Source organism: Gracilinanus agilis, chromosome X, assembly GCF_016433145.1.
Source record: "Gracilinanus agilis isolate LMUSP501 chromosome X, AgileGrace, whole genome shotgun sequence".
Classification (NCBI taxonomy): Eukaryota; Metazoa; Chordata; class Mammalia; order Didelphimorphia; family Didelphidae; genus Gracilinanus; species Gracilinanus agilis.
This window is the reverse complement of record NC_058136.1, coordinates 21,639,198-21,655,503: the sequence shown is the minus strand read 5'-3', so window position 1 is coordinate 21,655,503 and position 16,306 is coordinate 21,639,198.

The following is a 16,306-nucleotide window of genomic DNA, read 5'->3' as shown; positions in this document are numbered from 1 at the left end:
TTCCCTCGTTCTCTTAAGTGGACCTAATCATTCTTATTTAGCATGCTGCATGCAAAGGGAAATTATTTCGAAAAGTTCAAAATGTAAATTGCCATGGCAACAATGTGATGTCAGGGAAACATATGTACCAAGCAGACAAAAGAGAAGATGGATTGAGACAATGAAATCATCCATTTGTCAACCTTGGATTAATTAATCTCTGCTTGTCATTTCTAATGTCGTGCTTTAAAAGGCATTATAGATTTCTGCTCAGAACTTCTCTTGGCTGGTAATTTTTTTTGTCAGCCTAGGCATCCTTGAAGACATGCATCCATATTCTCTGAAAGAAATGTCCAGCGGGAGGAAATGAAAGCCAGAGGTGGACTGCTCCCTGAAAGCACTGGGACGTGTGTGGCATGTGGGCTAATCTCCTCCATTGACTCTTTTCTTGAGTAAAAAGCAAAAAAAACAGGAGTGACCTGACATAAGAAGTGTCCTCTTGACTTGCTCTATGGGCAGGTTCTTTACATTTTGGTGGAATGTTTCACAGGGTTGTCCCTAGCAATTTTGACGCCCTACACAAACATCATAAGCTGACAGATAAAATGTATGCAGAGTCCCTCAAACCAATTTTTAAATTCATGATGGGAAAATAATATAGGAAATCATTTAGAAAAATTTGGCTTCTGGGGTGAAGGTGCTTCTATATATGTATGTAATTTTTGCATTGTCTAAATTGCAGTGCCCGAGGGCACAGCCTTGGTAGTTCTACCCTCTTTGTGGTTCTTATTATCCCAGTTATGGGAAATTCTCCTTGTGAGAACTTGAGTCTGCCTTCCTTCTCCCCAGCAGTTCACAATTTGTGACGCGTGCGTGCTTTTTCTCTTCTCCTTTTCATGAAACAAAGGAAATTGTGGAGAAGTGTCTAGGCAAGGAAAGGTGCTGGGCTGGGAGGGAGGAAAGGTCTTTTCAACAGGAAATCATTCTAAGAGATGTGCCCTTTGCATTTTGAAGGTTTGGACTCTTGTTCCCTACCATCCCATCTATTTGACCCAGTTCAAAAGAATTCTTTGAGAGCAAAGAGTATAGCCAGCCCTTCTAGTCATGGGTGCAGGGCAAAAATACTACCATTCTCTCCACTTGTATTTGTGTGAACTGTATCAGGAAATCACTCCAGACCTTTGACTGTCTGAGAAATCAGAACCGAGGCAAAGTTCAAGCCCAGATCCTTTGACTTGACTTGGAGTCTACTCCTCTTCATTTCTCATCCCTTTGACCCTCGATGCCTTCTAATATTATCTGATCCCAACTCCTCCCATATCCCAATTGCTGATGCTTCTCCTCCTTCTTCTTCCTCTTCCTTCTTCTCCTTTTTCTGCTACTTCTTCCTTCTTTGCTCACTTGTCTCTTCTTACTTCTTCTCCTTCTCCCTTTTTGCCCCTTTTCTTCTCCTTCTTCCATTTTCTTATCCTCTTCAAACTTCTTCCCCCTTCTCTCTTTTACTTCTTTGTCCTTGGCTTCCACCTTTTCATCCTTATCACCGAATCATCATAACTTGTGAGTGGTCTTGGAATCCCAAAGGCTGGACGAGCAGAGAGCTTAGCAAACTTAAAAATCTCTGAATGTGGACCCGGCATATGCTTTGCTTTCTTCTAAGTCTGAAGGCAGCTTATTCACCTAGAGTTGATCTTAGGGCCTCACGATGATCTTTTACTGAGGCATGGTGGGGGATGCCATTTGTGATCCTCTTCAGTGGAAGGAGAAGCCATGCTAAGAACATTAGTGTTTGATAGTTCATCAAGTGTCTTCACTTGGGTAATAATCTCTGATTCTAGTAACCACCCATTAAGGCAACTTGAGGTCATAATCCCCATTTGACAGATAAACATAGCCAAGGCATAATACTGGGGAAAATATTTAAGCAATTCTTTGTAATGGGAGAGTCATCTCATGGTTCTAACAAGCCATACTTGTATTTCCACATCTCAGACTTGATCCTCTTTTATTGATATCTTTTATCAATAACCACTCCGACCTCTTGACTGCCTACTAGCTCTTGCCCAGGGCTACTCATTCATCAGCTTGCAGTAATTTGTTTTTGCTCTATAATTCCAGTCTTCTCTACTTCCTTACTGTGTATTTATTTTTAAAAGATTTTTTTTAAAAAAAACCTTTCTATCTTAGTAATAACTGTAAGGGAGAAGAGCAAGGGCTAACAAGAGGAGTTAAGTGATTTGCCCAGGGTCACACAACTAGGAAGTGTGAGAGGTCAGATTTGAACTCAGGTCTTCCCAACTGCAGGCCTGGTGCTCTATCCACTGTGTCTTTCTAGCTATTTCTAATGATCACACTAAGTGTACTCCAGAAAACAGAAAGTGCTTCAGTTCATAACAGATTCTTTGATGAGTTTATTTTGAGGATCTTTCAAACACTGAGATTCAGTGTTCCCACCTCTGACCCTCTCTCCTGCCCCGACAGCTATTACATGTAAGCCATGAAAGCCAACTAAAAATGATATCCTGAGTTTCTTTCTATATCTTACCATTAGGAGGAAATAGCACTATGATTCAGCAAACATTAGAGGATCTCATTATTAGTTTTTTCTGTTTATCCTAGCCCTTGAAAACAGAATAACTAGCCTTCAAGCCCTTAAGTAAGCTGGATTTATCATATGAGTAAGAGTGGTCAACCAGGAAAGGATAGGCAGGTTGGGGCCAGGCAGGGGACCCCACGAAGTAGGAAGGTAAGAATTAAGTGAATCAAGAATTGAAGACTTGAAGGGGGGCAGCTGGGTAGCTCAGTGGAGTGAGAGTCAGGCCTAGAGACAGGAGGTCCTAGGTTTAAACCCGGCCTCATCCACTTCCCAGCTGTGTGACCCTGGGCAAGTCACTTGACCCCCATTGCCCACCCTTACCAATCTTCCACCTATGAGACAATACACCGAAGTACAAGGGTTTAAAAAAAAAGAATTGAAGACTTGAAGGATGTCTGCAGTCTGAGTTCAGGAGCCTCAACTAAGAAGTTGAGGGAGTATGGAGAAGAATGAATGGCTGTTAGTTTTTAGCAGCTAGATGAAAGCCAGAGAAAAAAAAAGAAAAATGAATTTTTGAAAGCATAATATATTGAAAAACCTTTATAGGATGAAGGAAAAGGAGCTAAAAATCTTCTATGAAAGAGGGTTCTCTGGATCCCTTGCAAATTGTGGAACAGTAACAAAGAGCTCTGGAATGGTTCAAAAGAGACATATAAATTTTAAAATACATATTAAGATAGATATTAGGTTAAAAATGAGAACTTTTAAAATAGATTTAATTTAAAAGACCGAGCAGAATAGAAAACTTTGAACTCAAAACGAAGACTCTCTCCAAAGAAGGCTGTGAAAAATCTCTGAAAAATTTGGAATAAAAATTAACTACTAACGCAGAAGTAGAAGAAAGTTTAGCAGAAGCAAATGACATTAAATTTGGAAGAACACATGAATTCTTTATAAGCCAGATAAAGGGTATAGATCTCTAAGAAAAAAAAGAACATAAAAAATTAAAAGTAAAATTCGTATAACATACTTCAGGAAATACTACAAGAAAAATGTCACAAACTATTAAATACAAAAAACAGAGTAGTCTAATGCATAGATCACTGTCAGGTTAGGAGGGTGATATGGGAATGGAGAGATGAAAGACTGGATGACCCATACTTAAAGCTTCAAAATATGAAGTGGTTAAATTTCAGAATTTCAATGTCAAATGACAAATTGTAGCTAAGAGAAAGATCTTTAGTATGAGAAAAGATTTATTCTAATAATGAGTTCATTTTACAGCCACAGGCATCCAGAGAAAATGATGGAATGATATTCCAAGAAACTATGGAACTTTGTTTGAATCTCAAAACAATGCATCATAGAAAAGGGAATCTAATCATCATTATAAAAAGTTGAATCTTCAACAAAAGAGATAATTTTAAAGATCTAAACCGAAAGATAAAAATTTAAAGATAATTCAAAATTTAAAATAAAAATTTATAGAAAACAAAGTGTAACAAAACAAGAAGTGCGAAAATATTCTCCTTGAAAACCTTCAAGCACAAGAAAGGTAAATACTTCTAGTCATCGAGAAAAGACCAAGCAAAGGAATAAATTCTCTTGTTTCTCTGTTATTGTTTAAAAAAAGAAATTGACTAACGGGTAAAAAAATAAACAAAGAGGTATCATCTTCAGAGGTGCTAAGATTTAAGGGGATCAGGAGAAGGGAAGGAGGAAGAATTGAATTAATAGCCTACAAACTGAATTTCATGTTCCTTTAAAAGTGACTCAATATCTTTTGTGTAGGGGAATGACATAATAGAAAGTCACTCAAGTGGAGAAAGCAGAAGCAAGAAAGAGAGGGGAGCTGGAGGTGTATCTCCACCCAGACTAGAAGAGATTACAATAAGAACAATAATTTCTTCAGTCTCTCAACAAGAGTGACAGACTAGGAAAACAGGGCAAGAAAAGTGGAGGGGAAAGATTATACTGAGGGGAGTGAACAGAAGGTGGAGTGAGAAGGAAACTAGCTATAGTGATCATGGCAGGGTCACAAGGATGGCCGGGTGGGGGTAACACTGGGTTTCATGATTCAAGATACTGAGAAAATGCCTCTCACATGAGCCTGCTTCTCTTTGTGGGTCTGCTGTGAACACTCCTCAGGCCTTTCTGATTCCCCCAATTCTTGTCAAAGTAAAATGTCAGCAGCGTCCCTCAACACCCCCAACTCCCACCCCTGCCTTCTTTAGTGGTTAGAGAGCCCACCTCAAAGTTTAAAATGTCTGCTGAACTCGAATGGCTGTAAAGCACTAAAAATATCTCTAGGCAACTCAGTGTTGTCGTCATTGACTCTTTGGTCTAGCTGTGAGAAGTTCGGTATGTTCTGGAGTTGGTGGGATACATTTAGCCCATTTCCCCCTCTCTTCCATTCTCTATAGAAATCACATGCAGGATTCAAGGAATTCAGCTCAGAATTTCCAATGTCTGTAATTTCCCCTTCCCGCTCTCGCTCTCATCTTTGGCCATGCTGATCTGATTCTCTTGTTGCAGCCCTCTGGAATATTGGCGCTGCCTTGTTTCTATAGCTTAGGAAATACCACCCACACAGGGGACATTATAAACAGGTTGTATCAGAACAGATTATCCCTTGTTATTGTGAATTGGAAAGCCACAGTATGTTCTTGGGCTAAGTTCTAGTTAATGATTATTATTTTTCCCTTTTTGTGAAGCATGGATGAGAGCTGATTGGCAGGCCGATCAGCTCTCATGTTTTGGAGTGTGTCCAGCTGCTTACGTTTCAATAGAAAACCATGTCTGGGGAGATAAAAGATGGCCTTTTAAAAAATCATGGTGTTTTTAATGAGAGCATAATTAGCTGTCTCCAGCCCTGGAAGGACAGGATGGGATACTTGGCTTCTTAGAAAGGCCCAACTAGATTTGAATGACAATTACCTTAGGAGACAGTTTTCCAGCCTCACTCCCCCAGCCCCCCTCCTCTATCCGATCATTGAGTCCCTGAGCAATACATTCCTGGTCCTCAGATGCATCCAGAAAATAGCTCATCCACATAGCCTCCTTTGAACGGTCAACAAGAGCAGATAATTATCTTGTGTTTGTGAAAAGCAATGGTCTCAGTCAGTGCTTTCTAAAATTTTAATTAGCCAATTAAAGAGTTTTCTTATTATTTTTGGAGATAAAGGTACATTTAGTTGTGAAATTCAGTGAGTTTCTATTGCCCTTTGCCTACCGCTAATGAAGGGCAAATTCACTGGATGCTTTGTGGCTTCTGTCCTGAATATGCCACTAAAACTCTCCCTCTAAGGCTCACCTCCTTCTAGTCTCTTTATATTTTACATCTAACGCTTAATGTACGTGTTGTCTCTGCGTTTAGAATGTAAATTCTTTGAGAACAGGTTCTCAAGGTTCTGATAGCTTCTGTTTATCCCCAGTGCCTAGAACGGTACTCACACATCTAGGACATATTTTGCAACTGTTATACACAAGGTCTGTGTGGAAAGTAGCAGAAATTTGGAGTACAGATGTAGTGAGACAAAGACGTAAAGAACACATGAGATCTAAGGACAACTCATGACTTCTCTTTGCTGGAGTCCTTTTCTCCCTTCCTAAAGAACCAGTGAAGCTCCCCTTTTCTGCTAGGCACCAAGAGTTGGTGAATTTGGGGAGTCCATAGCTGATGCTTCTCTTCAATATGAGGGGTCATATTCTCTAAAGCTGCCTTGCCTCGGGCAACTCGGTTCCAGTTGAATGCATTGTCTGGATGGCATTGATTGCAACTACTCCAGTCTCTTGGGGTGTGAGAAGAGAGGAACTCTTCTCTCCTCCTCCCCACCCATTCCCCAGAAAGATTCACTCTCAGGGTCTTGCCCCCAGATCTCAAATTGAAATACTTTTTTCTTGAATTCTTCTCCTTCCTCCAATGGTCAAAGAACTACTACAATTCGTTCACATCATCAGTTGAGGATTTAGACATTATATGTGTTTTGAATGGATGTATTTGAATTATCTGGGTCTTCTGAGATTACATTAATTGGGTTTGGGGGTTTGGAGCCCTGTTGGTATATGGGAACGGAGGAGATTATCTCTTCTAGCTCTAGAGCTATGTTCCTATGATTTAGTAATAACTTGCTACTATTTTCTGATTTTACTTTAATAAGACAGTCAGGGCTGATATGATTCAGTGTCTCCACTAATGTGGCCATCTCTTATTATTTATTATTATTATTGTATGGTCATTAGACTAGGAATTTTCATTCAGGCTACCAACTAAGTCACTGTTTATAGATGGTCCAAAAAGTTTGATTTTTGACTTCTGTCATTTTTCTACCACTGAAATAGTCACTGAAGAGTTAAAGAGAGTTTGCCCAGGAATAACAGCTATTTTATATTTGTCTTTGTTTTATTTGACTGAAGAATTTGCCACCCAGTTGCATGACATTATATAAATTAGATGAGGGAAATAGTCTTTTCTCTGTGATCCTTTTTCTGCAGATTCCATAAGCCCACAGTTGTTAAGGAGAAAAAAGTACATGACCATTTCCTCCATGAAATTCCTCTAATATCTGTGTTGTGGATTTGGTTCTGGGTTCTTCAAGGCTCTGTAAGCACGATACCATCTCCTGGTAGCTCCTACCAACCTGGGGCCTCTTATGGACAATGTCTATCCTCTAGGCTAGCCATAATCAAAGAACCTAATCCGCAAGGCGTGGATGAATTGTTTTCCATCACAGTAAAAAATTCATAAAGACTGCTACATTGTCAGGGATGGACCATGTGGATGAAATCCCATTTTGTTTGGAATCTTTGACATGGCAGAGAGGAAATTCTACTGATTATAGCATCAGCAGCCCTAGGTCCGGGTCCTACCTCTGAACCTTACCTCTGTGACCTTGGACAAGTTATTTTATGTATCTAGGACTCAGTTTCCTCATCTCTGAAATAAAGATTCGATTCAATGACCTCTAAAGTACTTCTCAGCTCCAGAGCTATATGATTCTATGATCTAAGTCTAGGAATATCTGCCATGTGGAAGAAGTATTATGTTGAGTCTCTTTGACCCTAATGGGCACAACTATACGGTAGGAGCAATGGATGGAAGTTGCTGTGGAGCAGATTGAATCTTGATGGAGGAAAACATTCCTTACAGTTAGAACTATGCAAAATGGTATGGGCTTCCTCTAGAGTTAGTGAGTGTCCTCTGCCTGGTAGTCCTTGAACAAAAGCTAAACAATGAGTTGTTGGTAGCAGTTAGATGAAGTGGTGCCACTTCTGATTTTAAGACTCTGTGGCCCTAATAACCCTGGATTTGTTGCCAGAAGACTTGGGTTTGGATTCAGGCTCTACTCCTCCCTTTAATACCTTGGGTAAGATTCCTTGTCCTCTCTAGGGCTCAGTATCCTCTTCTGTAAAACCATGGGATTAGACTAAAAGACCTCTAAATCTTCCTCGAACTCTAAAGCCTGCCTCATGCCTATCATTCTTCCTACTTTACCTGTGTCCTTCACCTAAAGCTTCTTCTGTAGTCTTAGACTTCATCCCCTTCTTCCCCCAATAATGAAGACTCAATGATATGTCACTGTTGCTTAGATTAGGAGATTAAGTATTAACTAGTGCTATTTCTCACCTGGGGATCATCCAATTTTCATCTGTTGATCATATCTATATAGTGAAATATGTTCCTTTGCAGCAGGACTGGAACATCATTGGTGATGCTGGGTGATGCTGCTTAGCTCTAATGGGTCCCCTTGAGGTGCTTAGAAATGAGTTATTAGAATTTCAGTATGACTTTTAAGGAATGAAATGCTCACTGCTGCTGTGGGTTGGGATCTGAAGGGCACCATGGGAGGAGGAAGGATATTTGAAATTCTCTCCAAGTTTTTGCAAAAGTATCTGTTGAGCTGGTGCAGTTGGGGGATGTGCTTCTCTTCTGCAGCCTGTCTTAAGATCAGCCTCACTCACATCAGCACAGTGGGGCTCGTCTTCCTCCTTCCTGTCTATCCACCTCGGACTCCTTCCTTACTCATTAGCACTTTTACTGATGGAGCAGAAGGAGGGGAAGTTCAAATGAGTTGAGCTTTTTCTCTCCTCAACAAATCCTGGTAAAAGGATGCTGAGTGAGAAGGGAGGATGGCTGGGTGAAAATGAGATTTGGAGATTATCTGTGAAAAGGAGTTGGAAGGAAGGATTTCTGTTCCAACAAAAGGTGGTAAAGTTTCAGCCACAGGCCTAGGGACGCAAGAAATGGGCATATAGTTAAAACAGTATCATTAAGAGGCTGAGTTGCCATGTCTAGTCCCTTTCATAGTTTTCAAAGATCTTCCCCTTTTACCACTTAAGAGACAAGGAGTAAAAGTATTATTTTTTAATTGTTAATTTTTTCAGTTACATGTAGAAACAATTTTTGACAATTGTTTTCTGACATATTAGGATTCAGATTTTCTCCCCCCCCCCCGCACCTCCACACTCCACTAAGGATGTAAAGACCATGAATTATATAGATAGGTCTGTGTTGGTGAACCTATGGCACACATGCTGGAGGGGGCTGCTCCCCTGCTCTTCTCAATTGTGCCTGAGGACATTTCTCATCACCTGCCACTTTACTCAGTGAGAGTGCTTCCTTCCTCCCCCATCTGGGGTAAGGTGGGGGGCTCAGTTGCTAGGGTTGAAGTTTGGGCACACAGTTTTTAAAATTTTTGCCATCACTGATGTGGGTTATACCAGGCTTTCATGTAATGCCTATTTCCATATTGCTCATGTCATAATAGAAGACACATATCACACATACAATAAAAATTCATCAAGGAAATAAAGTAGAAGATGGCATGTTTAAAGATGAAAGTATTATTAAATAATAAATTTAATAAATTAATTATTAAATTAAAAAAGAAATAAAAGTATTTCTTGTTACAGATTATAAACTGAGAATTGGGAAGGATGTTAGAAGGCATCTAGTCTGACCCCCTCACTTTATAGATGAAGAAACTGAGATCTGTAGAGGAACAGTGACCTCAAGGTCATACAGCAAGTAAACAGCAGAGCCAAGATTTGAAATTTGATGCTGTGGCTCCAAGTTCTGTGTTTCACTGCAACACATTTCACTGTGTTCCCATGGAAAAGTCTGAATCCTAAAATGTCAGAAAACAATTGTCAAAATTTCACATGACTTTGAAGATGAAGAAACTGGAGATCAGATAGGAGGAGAAAAGCAGAAAGGTAGGGAGATTGGTTATCTGGGGTCCCACAACTGGAATCTGCTCCCCTTTCTCCTCTAGTGCTTTCTACCCTTCTCTATGCCTAAATATGTACCATAAGCTAGATGCCTTGCCTATGACCACCCCAATAACAACCATCATCAAAAGCCATTGTTCCCATGGTGAAACAGAAATACCTGACCCAGATAAGCAGAAGTTCAGTAGGCTCAGAGGTTGGGTTTGTTTCAAGAAGCAGAAAGGGAATCTTTAGTTTCATAGGATATCTAAAAAAAGGCCTTCCTTGAGTCCCCAAAATGGATACCTCAAGGCCTTGTCCTTTTCACTTGATGGAAATTTGCCTGAGGTGGTTTTTATGGACATTGGGATTCTCTATGGCAGTGATTCAAAGCTCAAGACCACATTTCTTGGCACTTGTACCCATTAGAAGTGAATGGCCTACGTAGAATGGCATTGTTCACCAATTCTTATGACTGAAAGCCATTTGGGTGTCTATTCCCTGCCAAGAGGTAATGTGGTGTGGAAGGAGACAGACTTTTCTAGGTGCTTTGACCGCCATATTCTAGGTCATGACTTCTGTCAGGTGGACTTTGGTATCTGCTTAGAATAGCTTTTCAGCAATTCCACAATCACTTAATTGTGCAGATACAAATAAACCATTTTTTTCTCTTCCTCTTCCTCCCCTTCTTTTTTTCTGTTCTTCCTTCCTCATTTTCTCCTCCTTGTTCTTCTACTCTTTTAGTCTTATTTCTCCCTCTTGTTTTTCCTTTTCCTTCTCCCCAGCTAACATATTGTTAGGGCTTAGCACTGATCACAGCATCCTGGTGAAAAAGAAAACCATAAAATAATTGACCCCAAACCAGGGAAATAAGATGTCAGCAGGACAGTCAGAGGAAAGGATCTGGCCTCACAATTCTTCTCATTAAAGACAAGAATCATTTCCTCGTCCAGTTTTATAATGTTTTGCTGGGGGCAGGGGGCCGGAAATCAGATAGAAAAGAGAGTCTTTTTTTCTTCTGTAAGCACCAGGACATTAATTGACTCAGAAAACTCACATTTCATGTGGTACTGTCTCACCAGAGGTCATAATCCACTCTTCCTGTTGCCTATTTGTTCCTACATTTGTTCTTTCTGTACCAGTCCCTTAGCTCCCTGGATACAGACTTGTAGATAGCATGGGCAAGGGGTCCTTTTACTCTGCTCTGACCTCTGTAGTCTCATGACATATTTCCCAAATGGCATGATATATGGAAAAAGTATTGCATATATTACAGCACTATAGAAATGTGTGCTGCTATTATTATTTTTTTACTAGGGTTGTGATTTCATTGATATAGGGAGCCCCAAGGTAAGGAAAGTTCCTTCCCAGTGATGGAGCTCAAGCAATACCCCTGTAGATTTCAGTCTTAGAGAGTTACCTGGGCTACTGAGAAGTGGGATCATTTGCTCAGGGTCACACATCCAAGTTGTGTCAGAAGTAGTATTTGGACCCAAATCTTGTCGATCCCCAAGCTGGTCTTCTACCCACCATGCCATGATTGCTTTCATTATTGAATCAGGATGTCTTTTTCCATGCAGTATCTTACTTGATCTTCACAAGAACTCAAGGAAGTAGATGAAGATAGCTAGGTATAAAAGCTAGAGGGCTGGACATGGACTCAGGAAGACCTGGAATGACTTCCTACCTTTTACACTTACTAGTTCTGTGACTTTGAACAAGTCTGTTGATTTGGTTTAGCCTCAGTTTCTTCATTTGTAAAATAAAGAGAATAATTAGCTATATCATTATCCCCATTTTATAGATTAAGAAAATGAGACCTCCAGAACGGAATCACTTTGCTCAGAGTTGTACCACTGGTAGTAGCCTGGACATGGGACTCTTGACTTCTAATCCATTGTGCCCTGCCCACCTGCATAATGACAACTCTGTACTCCCTTGTTCAGTATACTACCATGTAACCACTGGCAAGTCAAAGCCTTTTAACCATATTTAGCCAAAATAGCTCTGACTTGTCTATGTAGTCTCAAAGATTAAATATAAACCAAGACTTCTTGGGCATATAGTTCTTAAGTTGGAGATGCTAGAATGTTGTATAATTGGTGTTTGTCCTGGGAATTCTTGGTTTTGAGTATTAATCCCATATGTATCACTACTTGTGTGACAGATGGCATTTTACCTTTCTAGGCCTCAGTTTCCCCTTCTGTCCAGTGAAAATCCTTCCTTCCAACTCTAAATCTTATGTGTGCTCCTAGGTTTGAAGAATGGAGGAGGAGTGATAGGTGCCTTCCTTCATCAGAGAGATGTGAAGCTACAATGTACCATGTTTACTTGGTCCCATAGAACTTCTCTCATAATAGGTTTTGCTGAACTGGGTTTTCTTTGCTTAAAGAAAGACTCATTGTGGGGGCAGCTGGGTAGTTTAGTGGACTGAGAGCTAGGCCTAGAGATGGGAGGTCCTTGGTTCAAATCTGACCCCAGATACTTCTCAGCTGTGTGACCCTGGGCAAATCGCTTCATCCCCATTGCCTAACCCTTACCACTCTTCTGCCTTAGAACCAATACATAGTATTGATTCTAACGTGGAAGGTGAGGGTTTAAAAAAAGAAAGGCTTATTGAGACTTGCAGGGGAGACACATAAATGGAAACAATTGTGAGTTTCATAGGAAAGGCATAAGGAATTTCTTTTTAGTTGGGTCTTCTCTCATGGCATAATTTCTGCAAAAAAAAACCTTGGCCAGGTAGTGGGAAGCCTCAGTCTCATCCTCTATAAAAGTTGAACTGAGATCCCATCCACCTCAGGTTCTAGGAGGTTGCAGTGATGATTAGGAGGATTTCCTTCAGGGAACATGCTTGCCCTCACTTTCCATCCTTTCTCTTCTTCCTCCTGGGTGTGGCTACTCTGCTGCAGTGAAGGCTCTGAGTCAGTTTGACCTTGCTGGCTGCCTCCTCCCCCTATGGTTGCTGTCCAGACCTGGGGAAGAGATGAAAGTTATTTACACATTAATAGGCCAGACTCAGGAAAGGCTAAAAATAGATCTCTCTCCCTGAAGGCACTGTGGGGTTCTGGCTTCTCAGAGGGAAGTCCACAGGGACACCTGGTTCAACAGGGTCAGGTTCAAGCAGCAAGAATGGATTAAAACAAAAACATTTTCTAAATTGAGCTGCCCTCCTACTTGAGACTTAGGAGGTACCTTGCTGGGTGGCTCAGTAACACTGAGGCCTCAGTTTCTCCAGAAACCTGAGTTTTCCACTGTGCTTCATTTGGATTTTGTTTTTCCTTTGAGAAAGAAAAGGTCCCCAATTGAGATTCAGGTAAGAAAGCTCTGGAAGCCCCGGAGCCCTTCACAGTGCACCTGGGGCAGTTTTGTCAGGTGTGGGCCATCCTGGAACAAGGAAAAGAGCACTGAATCTTGAGTCGCAGGTCCTGGGTTCAAATACCATCCTTGCTAGTTAAAAAACCTTAAATGAGAGACTTTATGTCCCTGAGTCTCAGTTTGCTCATTTGGAAGATGAGTAGGTTGGCCTTGCTAGCCTTTGGGGCCCCTTCCATTTCTAGAGTTAGCACTGAAAGGCCCAACCTCTCTAGGCCCCGTTTTCTTCATAGATTGACCTGGATGCCTCTAAAGTCCTTTGTGGCTCCACATGTAAGATCTTATGATCCTAAGTCACCTCTCATCCCTGGGTCTCAGTATCCTCATCTATTATTTTCAGCTCTTGAACAAGATGACCTATCAGCTTCTGGCTTGAAATCTGACTCTATGATTGACTCCCCCCCTCAGAAGGAGGGTGAATGTGTCTGTAAAGGAGCCTCAGTGGGTTTAAAGACTAATGAGGAATGAGATTCAGATCAGGGGAAAGCATAGAATCGAATGAACAGAAAACGTGAAAAAATGTGCATGCATTTCGTCCCTGTACTCTCACCCCTCTCTGCCTTCCCCTTATAGATATACGTTTTCGTATCCATTTTCTCCCATTATATTTTTCATCTTCTCCTTCTTTATATTCTCATTAAAATTCTGCCAGTATTGAAACACCCACACCATCTTTTCTGCCTCAGTTGCCTGAGCTGCCAAGCCTTAATTTACCTGCCCAAGGGACTACACCTGAGGTTTAGTAGTATACTTGTGTACAATGGCATTGGGGGTGGGGGTGGGCAGAAGACTGAAAAAAAAAGAATTAAAAGGCTGAAATGGCCCCCTGCATCCCATTAGCTTGTGTATGTGAATAGCTGAGCTTGTGATATTTGGGCTCAGAGTAGAAGTTGAGTCTAAAGAACAGCAGAAAGGAAAGATGAGATAAGGAAGAGAAAAATGTTATCACCAAGCCTTGCTGTGTCATGGTATCTCTTCAGAATGTTGAAGACTAAGAAGTAGCCAAAAGCGAAAATTCTCAGATCTTGGAATGCTTGTACATCTCTGCCATGTTAAGCAGGGGCCAAAGGAATTTCATCTGTCTCTTATTCTCCTAAGCCCCAGTTCAATCTGGGATCTTTGTTAGTATCAATATACTGGGGAACCAGAACAGCGATAACAAGGTGGTTATTTGGGGAAAGTAGGTTCACAGAATCATCAAATCATAGAATGTGAAAGCCAGAAGGAACTTTTTACATTGTCCAATTGAATTGCCTCACTTTGGAAAGGCCCAGAGGGAAATCAAGGGCCAGAGCAGGAAATTAGTTTGCCTGGTAAAAGTACTACAGCTGAAATGGTCTTAGAACACAGAATAGGAGGTGAAAAGAACATGAAAACTTAGGATTATTAGACTCGCAGATCCAGAAGGCTCTTAGAACATGGCATGTCAGAAGTAGGACAGACCTTAGAATAAAGACTTAAGCAAACAAGCAAGCATTTATTAGCTTATTAACATATGCTAGACTCTAGGGATATTAAGAAAAAAAGTCATTGCCCTCAAGGAGCTGATACTCTGTGTGAACAAAAAGGGCCCTTAGAGAATGAGGTCTCAGGGCGATGTTGGGGAACCTATGGCACGTGTGCCAGAGTGTGTCAAAGGGGGCTGCTCCCCTCTTCTCCACACCCACCTAAGGACATTTCTCTCATTACCCACCCCTCTGCCCAGCAGTCCAAGGGGAACACTTCCTCCCTCTCCCATCTGGGGCAAGGTGGGGGTGGCGCACATGCGGCATGAGGGTTGCAGTTTGGTCACTTGGTCTCTAAAAGGTTTGCCATCACTGTCTTAGGGCATCAAGTATAAAGTAGCAGAGTCCTTAGAAAATAAAATACTGCTAATAAAAAGACTTAAGAACGCAAAATGTTAGATTTGAAGGGAGTTTTAGAACATAGAATGTAAGACTTGGAAGAGACCTTAGGACACAATGTTAGAACTGGAAAGACCCATAGAACATAGACTGTCAGAGTTAGAAAGGACTTTGGAGCACACAATGTTAAAACTTAGATGGATTTTAAGACATAGAATAACAAGGCCGTGAGACACCTTAGAAAATAGAATACCCTAGTTAGAAGAGACCTTAAGACACAATGTTGGAACTAGAAGGCACCAATAGAGCTAAGGGACCTCAGAGCATAGAATATTAGAACCAGAAGAAAACCTTAGAATGTGTAGTTTTGGAGCTAGTAGGCACTTTAAGATATAGAATGTCCAAAGCCTAGGGGAAGTGGCATCTTAAAAGTTAAAGCTAAATGGCCAAGTGACTAAATTAAGTCACAGCTAGGGGAAATGACCACACAGTGAATTAATGGCAGTCTTGGGATAGGAAGCCATGTCTTTGTACTCTTGGTGCAGTGTATTTTTCTGCAATGCGATGAGCGATGCCAATTCGGGTCCCTTGATGGAATAACATTTGATCAGGCAAAGAGGAGGCAGATAATGGCATACAGCTGCAGTGCCCCAGGCTCAGGTATGAGCTGCCAGGTCCGGTAGCAAGCAGCTTACAACAGCCCTTTGCCAATGAACCCTCAATCCTACTGAGGCAGAATCTTTGGCTTTTTGTCCTTTCTTACTGGGAGAAGTTAACTTTTGAGGCTTGACTTGGGGCCAGGGTCTGGTAATTGAGAACCTGTTTTGGTACCAAATGGATTCCAGGGGGAACGGGGCCACAGATGCTTGAATGGGTTGGCTCCTTTCAAGCACAGTAACTTCTCTGGGGAAGACGTATTCAGCCAGCCGGCTACTAGGTCTTGGCTCTTCTCTGTTTAATCCCCGAGTATGCCAGTGAAGGACAAGCTCCTGAAAGATGGAAGCACATCTCGAATTTTGCTTCCAGCTTATTAGAAGTCAGTGGGACCTATTGGTGGTGTCTGCTACATGCCCCCTTTGTACTACAGGCTGTGTGTTTTCTTGTTTGCGTATTAGATCTATACCAACTGGACCCTCTGCCATGTGGCTCCAGGCTGCGTTTTTGTGCCTGGGTTCAAAAGTTTTAGTTCTCAGTAAAATGTGAACCATCCCAAGCTGATGCAGGCAGGCATGGAGGAAGCTGGGAGATAAGCCACCTTCGGGGAAAACAGGAGGTCAGGCTCAAAGAGAGGCAGTCTTTCCTGTCCAGAAAGCTCTGAAATAAAGTTTGAGGAAGGAAGTCCGGGTCACAAGGCTTCTGCAAGCAG